At 41.5% G+C, this 16,649-nt stretch overlaps 1 protein-coding gene across 2 annotated transcripts in view; it reads right to left on the minus strand.

Annotated features, from left to right (window-relative positions):
* Window positions 1–12,354, minus strand: part of LOC140477077 (copine-3-like) — a 69,251-nt gene extending 56,897 nt beyond the window's left edge. The window contains exon 1 of one of the 2 annotated variants that reach the window (XM_072570302.1): window positions 12,121–12,354. The gene's annotated coding sequence lies outside the window, so the exon portion shown is untranslated. Of the gene's footprint in view, window positions 1–11,834; window positions 11,995–12,120 lie in introns of those variants that run through there. The other variant, XM_072570301.1, reaches the window with a different exon arrangement.
* Window positions 12,355–16,649: the final 4,295 nt, after the last annotated feature.

The raw sequence follows: 16,649 nt of genomic DNA on the forward strand, positions 1-16,649 counted from the left end.
AACCTAACCATGGTCCCTTGACATTCAAGGGCACACCATTGCTGAAACCCTGACTTCACCCCCTGGGCTTTAACTGTGGATCAGAACTAGACAAGTTATATTTGAATTGTGATTACAAGAGCAGATTGGAAGCTAGGAACCTTGCAGCAAGTAACTCATCTCCTGACTCCCCAAAGCCTATCCGCCATCTACAAGAGACAAAGTCACAAGTGCGATGAAATACTCCCCAGTTGTCTGGATGAGTGCAGTTCAAAGAAATGAGATACTACCCAGGACAAAAAACACACAGTCTGTTTGATTAGCATCACATCCACAAACATTCACTCCTTCTACCGTCAACACTCAGCAGCAACAGGGTGTACTGCAGAAATTCACTAAAACTCTTTCCAAACAGCATCTTCCAAATCAATGGCCATTACTATCTCAAAAGGACAGAGCAGCAGATAAGACAGGAACACCACCACCACTTGCAAGTTCCCCTCCAAGCCACACACCATCCTGACTTGGAAATACATCGCTGGTGTTGAGTCCAAGTACCCTAAAGGGCATTGTGGGTAGACCTACAGCAAGTGAACTGCAGTGGTTTAAGGCGGCAAATCCCCATCACATTCTCTGGGTCAACTAGGGACAGGCAACAAATGCTGGCCTTGCCAGTGACACCCACATCCTGTGAAGGAATTTTGAAACAACACAGGCAGAGGGCAGGTTCTCTGAAAAGGCAACCTGCATTGTGGTTGCAGTCTGTTTAAATGTTTTAAAACATTTCAATGCACTTCATAAGTGTGTTATCAGAAATTGCAACACTGAGCTACAGAAGGAGATAAAAGAACCGATAATCAAAAACTTGATAAGAGAAAGTCAAGGATACCCAAACACTCGGGCGGAATGACAGACAGATACAAAGAATGTTAAGGAAGGAATTCCACATTTTGCAAAACTAATGCTTTGCTGCCAAATACGTGGCAAAGGAACTGAAGGATACAAAAAGGCGGCAGAATTAAAATAATACAGAGATCTTAAGTATATAGGGCTACAGCAGACGATGACAACGTCCTACAGGGTCTATTTCAGGTATGGAAACACAACTGAGTAGGTTCAAACAACATTTGGAAATGATGAGCACAGATTTAGAATTAAGAAAACTCTCAATGGTTTGATAAGAACAACCTGAACATAAGTTGACAGTGTGCAAGAACAAATAAAAACAACTGGGTGAAAGAAACCAAGTTATTTTTGAAGTTAGATGAAATGTAATTATGGCACCACTAACATGAGACGGCACACTTTAAGTACACACTGTTTACAATACCCTGTATAATTCATATTTTGACAACATAAGACTACTATCTTGTTAATCAGATCGAGACAAGCTGCCTGTTTTCTCGCCGCTGTGAAATATACTTTTATGTTTCCGACAGCAGTATTGTACATATATTTCAATGTTGACTCTTCATGCTCTTTGCTTTTAGAGCATGGAGTCTACTTCACTCAAACCCTTTTCAGACAAATGAATGCAGCCTGGTCATATCCCAAGAGAAAATGCTGTCAGTAATGCCAGGAATATTAAAACAATGAATGAATTTATACAACATCCATTGTTTACTATCCACAACTTGATGTGAGACAGAACAGGGTAATGATATTTGCCGGTAGTTTGCACAATACAATGTGCTATGACTAAAATAAGTCTACCTCAAGATTCTAAACAGATAATTATTTATAAATATAGCTTTATTTGCAAATCTGATTACTTTAACGCCATATAACACCCATATTTTGGTGGGTGGTTTCAGACAAGAGTCACAAAACCCTTTGCAGCAGATATTGGTATAGAAACGGTAACTGATTTGGTCATGGAGTCTGGAGTTACATACAAACATCACAGTTTACAGGATTTGAAAATGTGATTGCATTTGAAATTTTTTAAGTTACAGAATGCATGCAATCGATTGTAGTTTCATCAAATACCATTGCATCAGCAGATAAAGAGTGCCAACAAAAGTGTAATCATTTTCTGTCAATTGTATCCGCATTCGGCTTAGCTGGCTGCTGACAGAATCAATATCTTGTTACATACATAGAGGTTAGATTGAGCATTAATTTTATTTTCCTCAATTTATGACAGAGCCCTACACTGAAGAATGTTCCAGATCCTCAGACATTAGCTGAAAAATGTGTTGCTCGAAAGTGCAGCAGGTCAGGCAGCATCCAAGGAGGAGAATCAACGTTTCGGGCATAAGCCCTTCTTCAGGAATGAGGAAGGTGTGCCAAGCAGGCTAAGATAAAAGGTAGGGAGGAGGGACTTGGGGGAGGGGCTTTGGGAATGCAATAGGTGGAAGGAGGTTAAGTGAGGGTGATATGCCGGAGAGGTCAAGAAGGTCCTCCGAGGGTTGGGACTGAGATAAGGTGCGGGGAGGGGAAATGAGGAAGCTGGAGAAATCTGCATTCATCCCTTGTGGTTGGAGGGTTCCTAGGCAGAAGATGAGGTGCTCTTCCTCCAGGCGTCATGTTGCCATGGTCTGGCAATGGAGGCGGCCAAGGACCTGCATGTCCTTGGCAGAGTGGGAGGGGGAGTTAAAGTGTTCAGCCACAGGGCGGTTGGTGCGGGTATCCCTCAGACATTACAAGTGTAATTGTGCTCATGGGAGGATGGGTATATAAGTTATCACAAATCCTCTAACACTAATGACTGGAGATTTAACTGATACAAATGCAGACCACATATCACTTTTTACTACAGTTATGAATCTAAGAAGCCCTCCTTCACACATTCTGGCTAAAAAGCTTCAAGTCAGGGGATTATTACACTTTAGACCATCAAATATAGAGGAAATGATTTTTGTATACAGCTATTCCTTGCTTACCACAAAACAGCATGTTAAATGATATAAAATGCCAAAGGCAAAAAGGTCCTGAAGGGAGTGGTGTACTCCCATCAATACACATTCAGTAGCAGTAGTTAGGATATGGGGAAGAAAGTAAACCAGGATATAGAAAAGGCATTAAGAAAGGCACGATTACAATAACCTTGGGGAACTTCAATATGCAGGTGGACTGGGAAAAATCAGTCTGGTAGCGGATTTCAACAAAAGGAATTTGTGGGATTTCTACAAGATGGATTTTTGGAGCTGTTGTTTGCGGTACACCCCACTAGGGAACAGGCAATTCTGGATTTAGTGATGTTTAATGAGGCAGATTTGATTAGGGGGCTTAAGGTGAGGAACTCCTAGGAGGCAGTGATCATAATATGATAATCTACAGGGTGAATTCTGAGAGGAAGGAGGTTGAATCAGATATAACAGTATTACAATGGAGTAAAGATAACTACAAAGACATGAGAGAGGAACTGGCTATAGTTGATTGGAAGGGCAGCCGAGTAGGGAAGACAATGAAGCAGCAAAGGCAGGAGTTTCTGGCGGTAAATTCAGGAGGCACAGCAGAAATTCAGCCAAGGAAGAAGAAACCTACTACAGGGAAGGTGAGACAACCATGGTTGACAAGGGAAGTCTGGGACAGCATAAAAGCAAAAGCATTCAACATGGTTAAGATTTATGGGAAGCAACAGGATTGGGAAGCCCTTTAAAAAGCAGCAAAGGACTGGGGGGGTGGGGGTGGGGGAAATTGAAATATTATAGTATGCTAGCTCATAATATAAGAGAGTATTTTAGATAGGTAAATGGCAAGACAGGAGGTAGGAGTAGACATTGGACCACTGGAAAATAAGGCTGAAGTAGTATTAATAGGGAACAAAGAAATGGCAGAGGAACGGAATAGGTTTTCACTGTGAAAAACACCAGCACATATCAGAACTTCAAGAGTGTGTCTGGGCAGGAGTGAGTGTAGCAATCATCACTAAGAAGAAGGTGTTGGGGAAGCTGAAAGATCTGAAGGTGGATAAAGCCCATGGACCAGATGGACAACAAGTCCCAGAGCTCTGAAGGAGATAGTTGAGGAGATTGTAGAGGCATTGGTGGCGATCTATCAGAAATCGCTGGAGTCAGGGAGGGTCTCGGGTCTGGAAAACGGCTAGTGTAACACCCTTGTTTAAGAATGGATGAAGGAAGAATATGTGAAACTGTAGTCTGGTTAGCCTGTCCTTGGTCATTACTAAGATTTTGGAGTCCATTATGAAGGGTGAGATTATAGAGTATTGGAACTCCATTGTAAAATAGAACTAGGTCAGCACAGCTTTGTCCAGGGGATGTAGTTGATGATCGCTTGCCTCCAATCAATTCATTGGGTTCAGAAATGGCTGAAAGTCCAATGCATGTTCTCCATGCTCTGCCATTTACAGGCCAGGTGCTGTTTAGAGGGTCAGACAGACAGATGCTTGGAGTCTTGTGCACTCTCTTCAACACCTAAAGATTCGCCTTCCAAACATTCTCTCTTTGTTTAGTACCATCCTAAATAAAGCTTCATTTTAGCCATTAGAAATCAGGAACTCTAATGAATTAGAGCACATGGGATGCTTTGAGGATATCCCAAAAGATGTTCTTGTTTGTTGTTCTCCTGGGGTGATATGAGAAAAACTTTCATCGAGTAGATATGTGGATAAGGTCACTCTCTTATCAGAGGCATTGACAGGCATTTCTGCAGCCGCAAGTGAGGATGGTGTTTCTCCTCCTTGGTGCTAGGTTCAAGCAAATTCTCAAAAGGGGAGTGTGAGCAGCTGAAGGTCGTTGTACACATTGGTGCCAATGACATAGATAGAAAAAAAAAGGATGAGGGCCTGCAGACTTAATATAAGGAGATAGGCAGAAGTTTAAAAAGTAGCATTTCAAGGTAGCCACCTCTGTATTACTTCAGCTACCACATGATAGTGAGATTAGGAATTGGAGGATACAGCAGGTGAATGTGTGGGAAAAAGTGAGAACTGCAAATGCTAGAGATCAGAGTCAAAACGTGTGGTGGTGGAAAAGCACAGCTGGTCAGGCAGCATCCGAGGAGCAGGAGAGTCAATGTTTTCAGCATAAGCTCTTTATCAGGAATGGGGGTTTCGGGGACAGGGGCAAGGGATCTGACAGATAAATGGAATGGGATTGGGGTGGGGTGGGGTGGGGAAGGTAGCGAGGAATGCGATAGGTGGATGGTGATGATGATACGTCAGAGCAGAGGGTGGACCGGATAGGTGGGAAGGAAGATGGACAGGGAGGGCAGTGCCAAGTTGGAGACTTGGATCTGGGATAAGGTAGGGGAAGAGATGAGGAAACTGGTGAAAATCGACATTGATCTTGTGTAGTTGGAGGGTCCCAAGGTGGAAGATGAGGTATTCTTCCTCCAGGCGTCGGGTGGCTAGAATTTGGCGGTGGAGGCAGCTGAGGACTTTGGTAGAGTGGAGGGGGAATTGAAGAGTTTGGCCACAGAGCAGTGGAGTTGTTTAGTGTGTGTATCCCAGAGAAGTTCTCTGAAACGTGCCAAAAGTTGGCATCCTGTCTCCCCAACATAGAAAAGAGCACATCGAGAGCAACAGACATTTAGAGTAAAATGTAACGCTGAATTATATTTGCTGCACACTACAAAATAGACAGGCAGGAAGGCTCAGAAAAAGGGGGAAACTCAAGGAATGCATAAGATAGGGACATGTGTGTTCACCAAGTGATAACATGATGCTCTAAGGCTCTTCCCTTGTGAAATCAATGACCTGGTTTGATTCTGACCCTGAAACAAAACTCAGTACTATCAAAAGCCTTGTAATTGACGGTCAGATCCTGCCAATTATAATGGATTCTTATTACCCCCTGCAGGCGGGGCAGACACAGAGAGAAAAACATCTTTGCTGTTACAAGACCCTGACTTGCGCAAGAGCAGTTTAGTGCTGAGGCTGAAGCCAGTAGAAAATCAACTCTTAGCGCTTATCTGCTATAGAGTGAATTTAATTCCATTTTGGGATTTTATGATGATATTGAGTAGCCATTACTGGTTATTAAATACAAATTCTGTAAAAGGTAATACTGATGAAGCATTAACTTACTTGCTGTTCTTGCAGACTACTTGGCAGATCTTACAGACTGCCCCACTGTCAATTTTAAGTAATCAGATCTTATGTCTTATTTGAATTTGAATCACAAAAGTGAAAAGAAAGCATGTTTAATTCGAAGACTAATGAATCAGTTTAAATGCAATCTTACAGTAACATCTCAACCTCAGGTACAGAATGATTCAGTGCTTAAAAAGCAGGAGTCTGCTCCTAGCTTATAAATTATTCTAAGCCTAACATTGAAGAGATTCTGGCACAATGTGTCAGGAAGCCATTTTAAGGTCAAAAGTTTGCCCTCCTTGCTAAGAAGCCATTTTGTAAAACAATTGAACCTACATGAGCTGTGCAAGGTTACCTTATGAACTCTTCAATTAGCTCAGACTGGTACCTCTTATGATAGGAGTTTATCTCGCTAGCAGGCGCCTAATTCAACTGGTTATGTTTTTTCCACCTGATGAATGGCTTAGGGCCTGTAGGAGTGATTAGTCAAGCGTACACAGACCTGTCAATTAACTTTTCTTCCTTATGAATTATTGACTTTTCACAGTTATCTGTCTAATTAAGAACATTCAATGTTTTGTAAACTTTTGTATAAAAAAAAAGCCACTTTGTATCAGTACATCGGAGTAGACTGCTAGGGCACTTGAAGAGCTGGTACCCTTTTTCAAAGGCATAGACACGCATTTCTTCTTCAGGAGGGTTACAGCCAAAACGTTGACTTCTCCACCTCCTGATGCTGCCTGGCTTGCTGTATTCTTCCAGCCTCCTGCTCGTCTACGAGACAAGGGGCAAAACCTGACGACCTCTTGGGAAATAAGACAAAGCAATGGACTGAGAACTCAGTGGGGGAGCACTTTGAGATCAGTGACCACAATTCTATTAGTTTTAAAATAGCTATAGAAAGGATAGTTCTGGTCCAAAAGTTAAAGTTTAAATTGGGCATGCTAATTTTGATGGTCTTGGACAGGAACTTTCAAAAGTTGTTTGGGGGATGATGTACACAATAAAAGGGATATCTGGCATGAAGGAGGCTTTCAAAAGCAAGATAACAAGAGTTCAGGGACAGCATATTCCTGTTGGTGGGAAGGGCAAGGTTGGCCAGAGTAGGTAACACTGGATGACTAGAGAAAATACTGACGCTCTGTCAAGTAAAAGGAAGCCATGTTGGATATAGACATCTAGGATTAAGTGAATCTCTTGAGGAATAGAGGTGGTGTAGGAGTATACTTAAGAGGAAAATCAGAAGACAAAAAGGGGGCACGGCTTAATTTTGGCAGATAAAATTAAGGAGAATCCAAACAGATTCTACAAGTATATTAAGGGCAAAAGAATAACTATGGAGAAAATAGGCCCCTTGAAGATCAACAAGACCATCCATGTGTGGAACCACAGGAGAAGGGGGAGATCCTAAATGAGTATTTCAAAGCAGTATTTACTGTGAAGATAGATATGGAAGCTAGGGAACTTGGGGAAATAAATAGGAATGTCTTGAAAAGAGTTCACATTGCAGAAGAGGGTGTGCTGAAGGTCTCAAAATACATAAAGTAGATAAATCCCTGGGACATGATCAAGTGTATCCCAGGACTTTGTGGGAAACTAGGGAAGAAATTGTGAGGCCCCTAGCAGTGATATTTGTACCATCGATAGCCATGGGTGTGGTGCCGGAAGATTGGAGGGTGTCTAATGTGATGCCAATATTTAAGAAAGACTGCAAGGAAAAGCCAGGGAGCTACAGAACAGTGAGCCTGATATCAATGGTGGCTAAGTTGTTGAAGGGATTGAGAGACAGTATCTATGTGCATTTAGCTTAGGGATAGTCAGCATAGCTTTGTGAGATACTATTTCCCACGCACAAACTTGATTGAGATTTTCAAAGAGATGACCAAGAAGATAGAGGAAGACAGAGCAGTAGACGTTGTCTACATAGACTTTAGCAAGGCTTTCGAAAAGGTTCATATGGTAGACTAATTAGTGAGCTTGACAGTAGGAGATAGAGGATTGAGGGTTGCTGTTCAAACTAGAGGCCTGTGACCAGGGGTGTGCTTTATTTACATAAATGATTTGGATGAGAACATAGGAGACACGGTTAGTAAGCTTGCAGATGACACCAAAGTAGGTGGTAGGAGGAGGTTATCTAAGAGTACAATAGTGTCTTGATCGTGTGGACCAGTGGACCAAGGAACGGCAGATGGAGTTTAATTGAGATAAATGTGAGGTGTTGGCATTTTAGTAAGATAAACACAGGGCAGGACTTACACAGTTAATGATAGGGTCCTGAGGAATGGTCTATCTGTCTGACAACTAGGTGTGCAAATACAAAAGTCACTGAAAGTGGCAATGCAGGTAAACAGGGTGGTGGTGAAGCTGTTTCGCACATTCGCCTTCATCAATCAGAGCAGTGAATGCAGGAGTTGGGAAGTTATGTTATGGCTGTACAAGACATTGGTAAGGCCACATTTGGAGTACTGAGTGCAATTCTAGTTGGCCTACTACAGGAAGGACATTATTAAACTAGAAAGGCTGCAAAAAGGTTTTACTAGGATGTCACCAACACTGGAGAGTTGCGTTATAAAGAGAGGCTGGGAGGCTGAGAGGTGATCATATAAATGTTTATAAAATCATGAGAGCCAGAGATAACATGAATAGCTAAGGTCTTTTCCCCAGGGTAGGGGAGTCCAAAACTAGAAGACATAAGTTTAAGGTGATGGGGAAAAGATTTAAAAAAGGATCTGAGGGACAACTTTTCCACACAGAAGGTTTATGGAAGCTGCTACCAGAAGAAGTACAATTACATTTAAAAGACGTTTGGACAGTACATGGATAGGAAAGGTTGAGGGATATGGGCCAAATGCATACAAATAGGACTAATTCATACAGTTTAGGAAACCTAGTCAATATGGACTAGTTGGGCTGAAGATTCTGTTTCCGGCTGTATAACTAGTTAAGATAGATAATGCACTGCCTGGAATCGTGCAGAGGCAAGTTAAATTGAAGCATTCAAGAGGGCATTGGATGGTTCTTTAGATAGAAATAGTGTTCGTGGATATGGGAAAAAGGCAGGAAATTGGGACAAGCTAATAGGACAGTGGGCCAAATGGCCTTTCTCTGTGTAACAATTCTGCAAAGAAATTCCCTGGCTACTGCTGCTTTGAATCCAGCTGATATCATGAGACAAGTCAATCTGAGGAGGAGACCTTACTTAATGACCACAAGTTTTACCTGAAGAACTGCAGATGCTGGAAATCATAGTCTGAGGAAGGGCGATTGAACCAGAAACTTTAACTCTGATTTCTCAGATGCTGCCAGACCTGTGAAACTTTCTAGCAATTTCAGTTTTTGTCACAACATTGACTTTTTTTTGATCATTGTGGAGGTCAGTCACTGAATAAGAGTCTGTCGATGTACATTTACATTATTTTGTTAAACATTTTTGATAAAAGAATAAATATGAATATTACACAATACAAGGACCATTTTAAATTAAAAATACGTCAAGATAAGATTCAACTCTAACTATTCGACAACCTTACAGACATAACCCTCAGTAAGGGTTAATCCTGTCTCCATGCCAAGAGGGCATTGCTCAGCTCACACAGCTGTAATCAGTTTCTTTTCATCAAATCTCTACATTCAGTTGATGCCACTTCAGTTAACAATCTTGCTCTGAGATAATTAAAAAAAAGAGCTGACTCAGCTCATAAACAGGAGTTCCTTCATCTCATGTTGGCAACAGCTTTGCAGGAAGTCATCCTGTCCAATCTCCACAGCCTTTTGTTTCTGGCTTTCTTCCAAACAGATCAGGACATTTCCCATCAGACCCAATTAGCTGGACTGCTAACCATGCTGCAGGCTCACTGCCTTTATTCCTGATGAAGGGCTTTTGCCCGAAACGTTGATTTCGCTGCTCGCTGGATGCTGCCTGAACTGCTGTGCTCTTCCAGCACCACTAATCCAGTGCTAACAACAGTTCCCTCTTCTGTCTGATTTATCCCACTTCTGGGCCTTTTTTTTTATTTCCTCTCTCTGGGCTGTAAACCCAAGTCAGCAAATACCCTAGCACTTACCTCCCTAGGTGACTAACTGTTCATTTACCTAAAACCATATTCTTTCCTGAAACTGCTTTTTTTTTAAATGCACGCTGGAAAATGATTTTCTGAACTTTACCGAACTCAAAGCCAATATTTATTCTTTCATCCACTTTAGAACCATAGTTCCCAAATGATAATCTATTATGAGCATTCGCCACATTACAGTTACACAGATAACACAGTCAGCGAGAGCAGTATGGCCCTGCTAGATAACAGTGGACATGTGCTGGAGGAGAAGAGGGGAATGCAGCTTTGTTACCACCACACAGGGTGCCATCTATCATGTTGGCATGAGCCATTCCTGGAAAAATGGGAACGAGTTCAGAAGCAGGAGAACACATTCTTGGGCCTTGGAGATCAAAAGAAGCAGAAGGTGAGGCCAGGTAAAAACAATGACTGCAGATGCTGGAAACCAGATGATTTTGGGTTAATGGTGCTGGCAGAGCACAGCAGTTCAGGCAGCATCCGAGGAGCAGCAAAATCAACGTTTCAGGCAAAAGCCTTTCGGTGAGGCCAGCAGACTTAAAAGGACAACAAGTCAACACCTGCAGAGAGAGATGTTTAAAGGGAAATTGGAAGGGTGTGGTTGAAGATTAGCATTTCAATGGGAATAAGATTAAGGTGAGCTGAACAAAGTGAGCTCAGGAGGGGTACGAGGGGAGATAAGAGAAAGGTATAAACTTAGTATATGTTTAAAAACGTGGGATTTGGAAACCGCTGGGGGTTGGGGATGGGTTGGTCAGTGCTACTGTCAGGGCACTACTGAGAGTGCAGCATTACCCTTCACATAAAACTAATCATGGTTCCTGCAAGTTTCCAAGTGAAATATCTTTCCCTCTGAGTAGCAGATATATAGATATTAATTCCAAATGCCGAATACGCTACCAATAAACCCCTCTGAATGAGAAGCTCAAACACCTAGTCATGATCAGGACTGAACTTTCTCCAGATGGTATAGAGACACTCAAGCGTTTCCGATTTAAACATAGAACAAACTTCATATAACCACAATTTCAAAGTAAATGTTCATTCCTTGTATTGCTGCGATTCGCAGAAACTGTTGCAAATTGTGAAAGGGCGTGAAATCCATAAAATGTCAGTGCTCCCAGCAGACGCCCCACCACCGTCGCTAGGCAATGGGGGAAGGAGCTTGTTAATTACCTCCACATCGGAGAATGAATGAAAAATATTTGCTAACTCAAGCATCCCTGCACGATTAGTCGATGCAAATGGGCTGCTGGACTTAAAATGTGCTTGCTTTCTGAACCAAAAACAGAGGGAATACATGCGCCACTATATACAGAAGTTACCAGCAACTCTCAATTTGCTCAACAACCAGTTTGTGTTTGTACAACACCTCAGTATTCTTGAAAAGAAGCTTATGTTAAAATTCTCCTGTAGCTTCACGACATTATTAAATAACGCCCAGCCTCCAACAACAGTCCCGCAGTTTGCTGAGCCTCGGCTCAATCGTTTACCACTGACGCAATGGCCATTTCTCACTATAATTTTTTTGTTTAAAATATAACCTTAACCGTTAAATAATGTCACTAATTGTGAAATCGATGAAAATCTTACGCTTCTCCCCCCCCCCCGGTGAAGCAGTGGATTTCTGACCGTATTTCGACATTAACTCCACCCCGAGCACTGCAAAGGACAGGACCCTCGCTGCTTTCAGTAAGATATTGCGAATTCTTTACAAACCATGAAATAAGCAACAGCGTTAAAGTCTCATTTCCCGAACTAAGACAAGAGGAATTTGCACTTACTCGGGTGACAGTTTCAAAATCTGAACAGGATTGCAAATGGTCTGGACTGCTGTCACTACCGCTTCACCCAGTGCTGTACTTCCTGTGGCAGGAGTGAGCAGCGCGGAGCCACCTCCCTTTCCCTCTGGGATAGAAGGAGAGGCAGAGAAAAATGTGCGAATCTAAGAGGGAGCCACTATAATGACGGCCCTCACATTTATGGGTCAGATAGTCATCACACCCAAAACAAGGCTCATTTACGAAAAATGTCATTCAATTTTATTTTAAAAAGTTTAAAACTACTAACATTTCAGATTAATTATGCAGAAGTTTATTTCTGTTCCTCCCTCCGGACACCTTCGGGGCGGTGTCTATCCCAGGACTGACTCTTTCCAACATCATTCTTTGACCAAAACCAAAATCTGATAGAATTGAAACTTATCTCAACTGGTGTGTGGCAAAAAAAAACTGTCCAACTCGAGAGGCGGCGTTGATTTCGAAGGATGACATTAACTAGTGGTTAGATAGGATATTTAAACATGGCGCTGTGTTCATATTTAGACGGGTATACACAGATACCTCTGATACAGAAATGAGTTTACGCAGGTACATGAGAACTAAGCGTCTGATACAATTAACCCCACCCCTCCGAGAACGTAGTTTGCAGCGTTCACAGATTCAATTCGGTTATGATTCGGAGGTGTCAGTGTTGGACTGGGGTGGACAAAGTTAAAAATCCCACAACACCACGATATCGTCCCAACAGGGTTATTTTGGAAGCAGTAGCTTTCGAAGCGCTGCTCCTTGAGAACCACCTGATGAAGGAGCAGCGCTCCGACAGCTAGTGGTTCCAAATTAAACTGTTGGACTATAACCTGGAGGTTCGGAGGTTCCAGACATCCTCAAAGACTGCTCAAATCTTGCTTATATTTAGTGTCCATATCTTCCTGACCTAAGCCTTCTGCCAAAAAATGGTTGATAGTACAGTCCAAAATTGGATAGGTACAGTGTAAAAGTATATTTGCAAATATCTTGCAATCTGTAATCTACTAGAATCAAAGCAAAATGTAAACTTTCCCCAATTCAGTACAATTTATGTTATTTGACAGTGGTGATGGTTCAATGTAAGTTTGTATTGGACATGCTATTTTTTTGTGAAAATGCATATAGTTCTATAGTGATTTGTGTTTTATGTTAACCTTAACCATAAAGTGCAATTAATTTGGCAATATAAACCCAATAGTAATTATACCATTGCTATTGCTGGGTATTTGGTACACCTCTGCTTAACTAACTGAGTGGACACTGGCCCAGTGCCATCAGCAAAAAAATTCAAATAAATGGGCTCTTTTTTCCAAGAAGCACAACTCATAGAAGGCAAAAGCACACAAACTAAAACTTTTATGAAACTAAGTAATTTTGTTAACTGTTTCTTTGACATCAGAAACCACTAGACACCTTAAAATTCAAGATATTTAGTATAATAAAATCATGAGCTTTTTTTAAAACATAAACTAGTATACATTGACAATTGGCCTATACACTTCATTGTAAATATTGTTCTAGGCTTACGCTTTCATTAATTATCTTGCATAGCTTTATACTGTCTTTCTGGGAAGTATTTTGTTTCAAGACCATAGTGATCTATTTCATCTTTTATTAATTTATTCATTCGTGAAATGTGTGCATCACTGGCTGGGCCCACATTTATTACCCATTCCTAGCTTCTCTTGAGAAGATGGTGGTAAACTTCTTTTTCGAACTGCTATAGTCCAGTTGGTGCAAGTGGCTTGGAAGGGAACATGCAGGGACTGGTGTTCCCATGTACCTTCCTTCCAAATGGTAATGGTTGTGGGTTGGGAAAGTGCTGTCTAAAGAGTCTTGGTTTATTTTTCCTCAGTGCATTTTGCAGATGGTTCACACTGGTCCTACTGAGTTTCTCTTCTAATTCCCCCAAGTCCCTTCTTTAAACACTGGTGATCAGATAATGTGTCTTCTCTGTATTGATCTTTTATGATCAACATGGTATAGGATTGTACATGTTAGGCCACTTCATGAGATAAGAGTGTGCTGTTCAAAGTAGTATATTAGAATAGATAAAGGATTGGCTTATAAATGGAAGGTGGGGAGCCTGGATATTGAGACTATTTTCAGAATTGCAACCTGTAACTAGTGGAATGTGACAGGATCAGTCCTGGGGCCACAGTTATTTAGAATATATATATTAAAACCTTGGATGAGGAAAGTGGACATATTATAGCCAAATTTTTAAAAGATACAAAAATAGATGTGAAGGCAAGTAGTGAGGATAACATGAAGAGTATGAAGACCGATATAAATAGTTTAAATGAGTGAGCGAATCTTGACAAATGGAACATTGTGCACTTTGGCAGGAAGAGTGGAGGAGCTGAATATTACTTAAATGGAGAATGACTGCAGGAAGCTACAGCACAGGGATTTCAGAGTTCTCACGCATGAATTACAAAAAGCTAACATGCAAGTTCAATGGATAATGGGGAAAACAAATGGAATGTTGGCATTTATTTTGAAGAGAATGGAGTATTTAATTAGGGAAGTTTTGCTAAAACTGTACAAGATCATACTTGGAATGTTTTAGATTTGATTAGATTAGATTACTTACAATGTGAAAACAGGCCCTTCGGTCCAACAAGTCTACACCGACCCTCCGAAGAGCAACCCACCCGGACCCATTCCCCTAACACTACGGGCAGTTTAGCATGGCCAATTCACCTGACGTGCACATTTTTGGACTGTGGGAGGAAACCGGAGCACCCGGATGAAACCCACACAGACACGGGGAGAATGTGCAAACTCCACACAGACAGTTGCCTGAGGCGGGAATTGAACCCAGGTCTCTGGCGCTGTAAGGAATGTTATGAACAGTTTTGGGCCCCTTATCAAAGGAAATATATACTGGCATCAGGGAAAGTGAAAATACTTTCAACTAAGTTGACCTTGGATATGGAGAGACTGTTTTGTGAGGAGAGGTTGAGTAGGTTGGGCCTGTGTCATTGAAATATAGAAAAATGTGATGTGACCTTACTGAAAAATGCATGATTCTTAGGAGACATGACAGGGTAGATGAGGAGAGATTGTTTCCCCTTGTGGGAAAGTCTAAGACCAGATGACATCAGAGAAAGAGGTCACCCATTTAAGACAGTGATGAGGAAGATGTTTTTTTCACTCAGGGGATAGTGAATCTGTGAAATGCTTTACAGCTACAGACGCTGCATTGTTAACTACATTCAAAGCTGAAATAGATGCATTTTCAATCAATGGGTTATGGGAAAAAAGCAGGAAAGTGGAGTTGAGGATTATCTGATCAGTTATGATCCCATTGAATGGCAGAGTACATTCAATGTGCTGAATAGCCTACTTCTGCTCATGTCTTATAGTTTTCTGTGTAAAGGTAAAGTCACCATAGTCTTATCAGACCATAGTGTGGTTTTTTCATTAGAGAGAAATGACTGGTGGTGGTTTGACTGAAGTTTCAGCTCACCTCAGGTGAAGGGAGAGATTGAGAAGGAGAGTCTTCCAATTGTAAGCTCAGCCCGTGTGGGAATTGAACCAGAGTTGGCATCACTCAGCCTTCCAAACCAGCCACCCAGTCAACTGGTGATGTACAACTTCACTGTGATTTATGGGAATTCCAATTATTTTTATCCATTAGGAAGAAGGGGAAGGGGGGATATGGGCTACTGCTCATCAATGTCTTCAGTGATAGCTACTGGCCTTTACTTATAGAAGAATAACTTTGAAGGTCAGGCATTAACAGCGATAGAGATTTTGTTAATATTGGGTACAAGTATAATGATCATCAGAAGTATGGAAAATAAAAGAGTCACACTATGAACTTAATTAATGAATATCCTGTAATTGTACAATAAGTACAATGCAAGAATAAGCCCTTCAGCCCACCAAGCCTTCACCAACTCTAATATTTATTTAGACCTGCTACCTATTGCCCATGCACAGTTTCTATCTCTCTGTTTGCCTGCTGTTCATGTATCTATCAAGATAAGCCTGAAACATTACTAACATGTTTGCTTCCATTACTTCCACTGGCAGTGTGTTTCAGGGACCCAACACCCTCTGAAAGATTGTCCTTGCACTTCTCCCCTAAACTTTCCCCCTCTCTCTTTGAACTGTGCCTTCTTCTAGTTGAAAAGTTGAAAGTTATGTGATAAGCTGGCTAATCACAATGTCATCATGCTGTCTGTGGATTATGGAAATCTGCCCGAAGTACTCTGAGAGCCTAAGTGAGTTGGCATTGAATAATATTTAATCAATCAAGGGTGACTTTTGGCAGAATCAGTTACCACTGAGTGCTCTTTTCCATTCCCAAGTATCTTGAGTGCGAATTCAGCACTAAGGGAACTGAATACTTTCCGATTAACATATTGTCTGACTGACATACCATAGTTGGAGTTATGTACATGCCTCCAAATAGTAGTAAGGAGCTGGGGTACAAGATACATCAGGAGATAGAGAAGGTGTGTAAGAAAGGTGAACTTACAATGATCGTGGGCATTTCAATATGCTGGTGGACTGGGAAAATCAGGTTGGTAGTGGATTGCAAGGAAAGGTATTTGTGAAATGTCTATAAGGTGGCCTTTTAGAGCAGGTTCTGATGGAGCCCACTACGAAACAGGCAACACTCGCTTTAGTTTTGTACAATGAGGTAGATTGATAAGGAAGCTTAGGGTGAAGGAACCCTTAGGAGGCAATGATCATAATATGATTGAATTTACTCTGAAATTTGAGATGGAGAAGATAGAATCAGAGGTAATGGTATTATGGCTAAATACAGGCAAC

This window comes from Chiloscyllium punctatum, chromosome 5, assembly GCF_047496795.1.
Source record: "Chiloscyllium punctatum isolate Juve2018m chromosome 5, sChiPun1.3, whole genome shotgun sequence".
In the NCBI taxonomy this organism is placed as follows: Eukaryota; Metazoa; Chordata; class Chondrichthyes; order Orectolobiformes; family Hemiscylliidae; genus Chiloscyllium; species Chiloscyllium punctatum.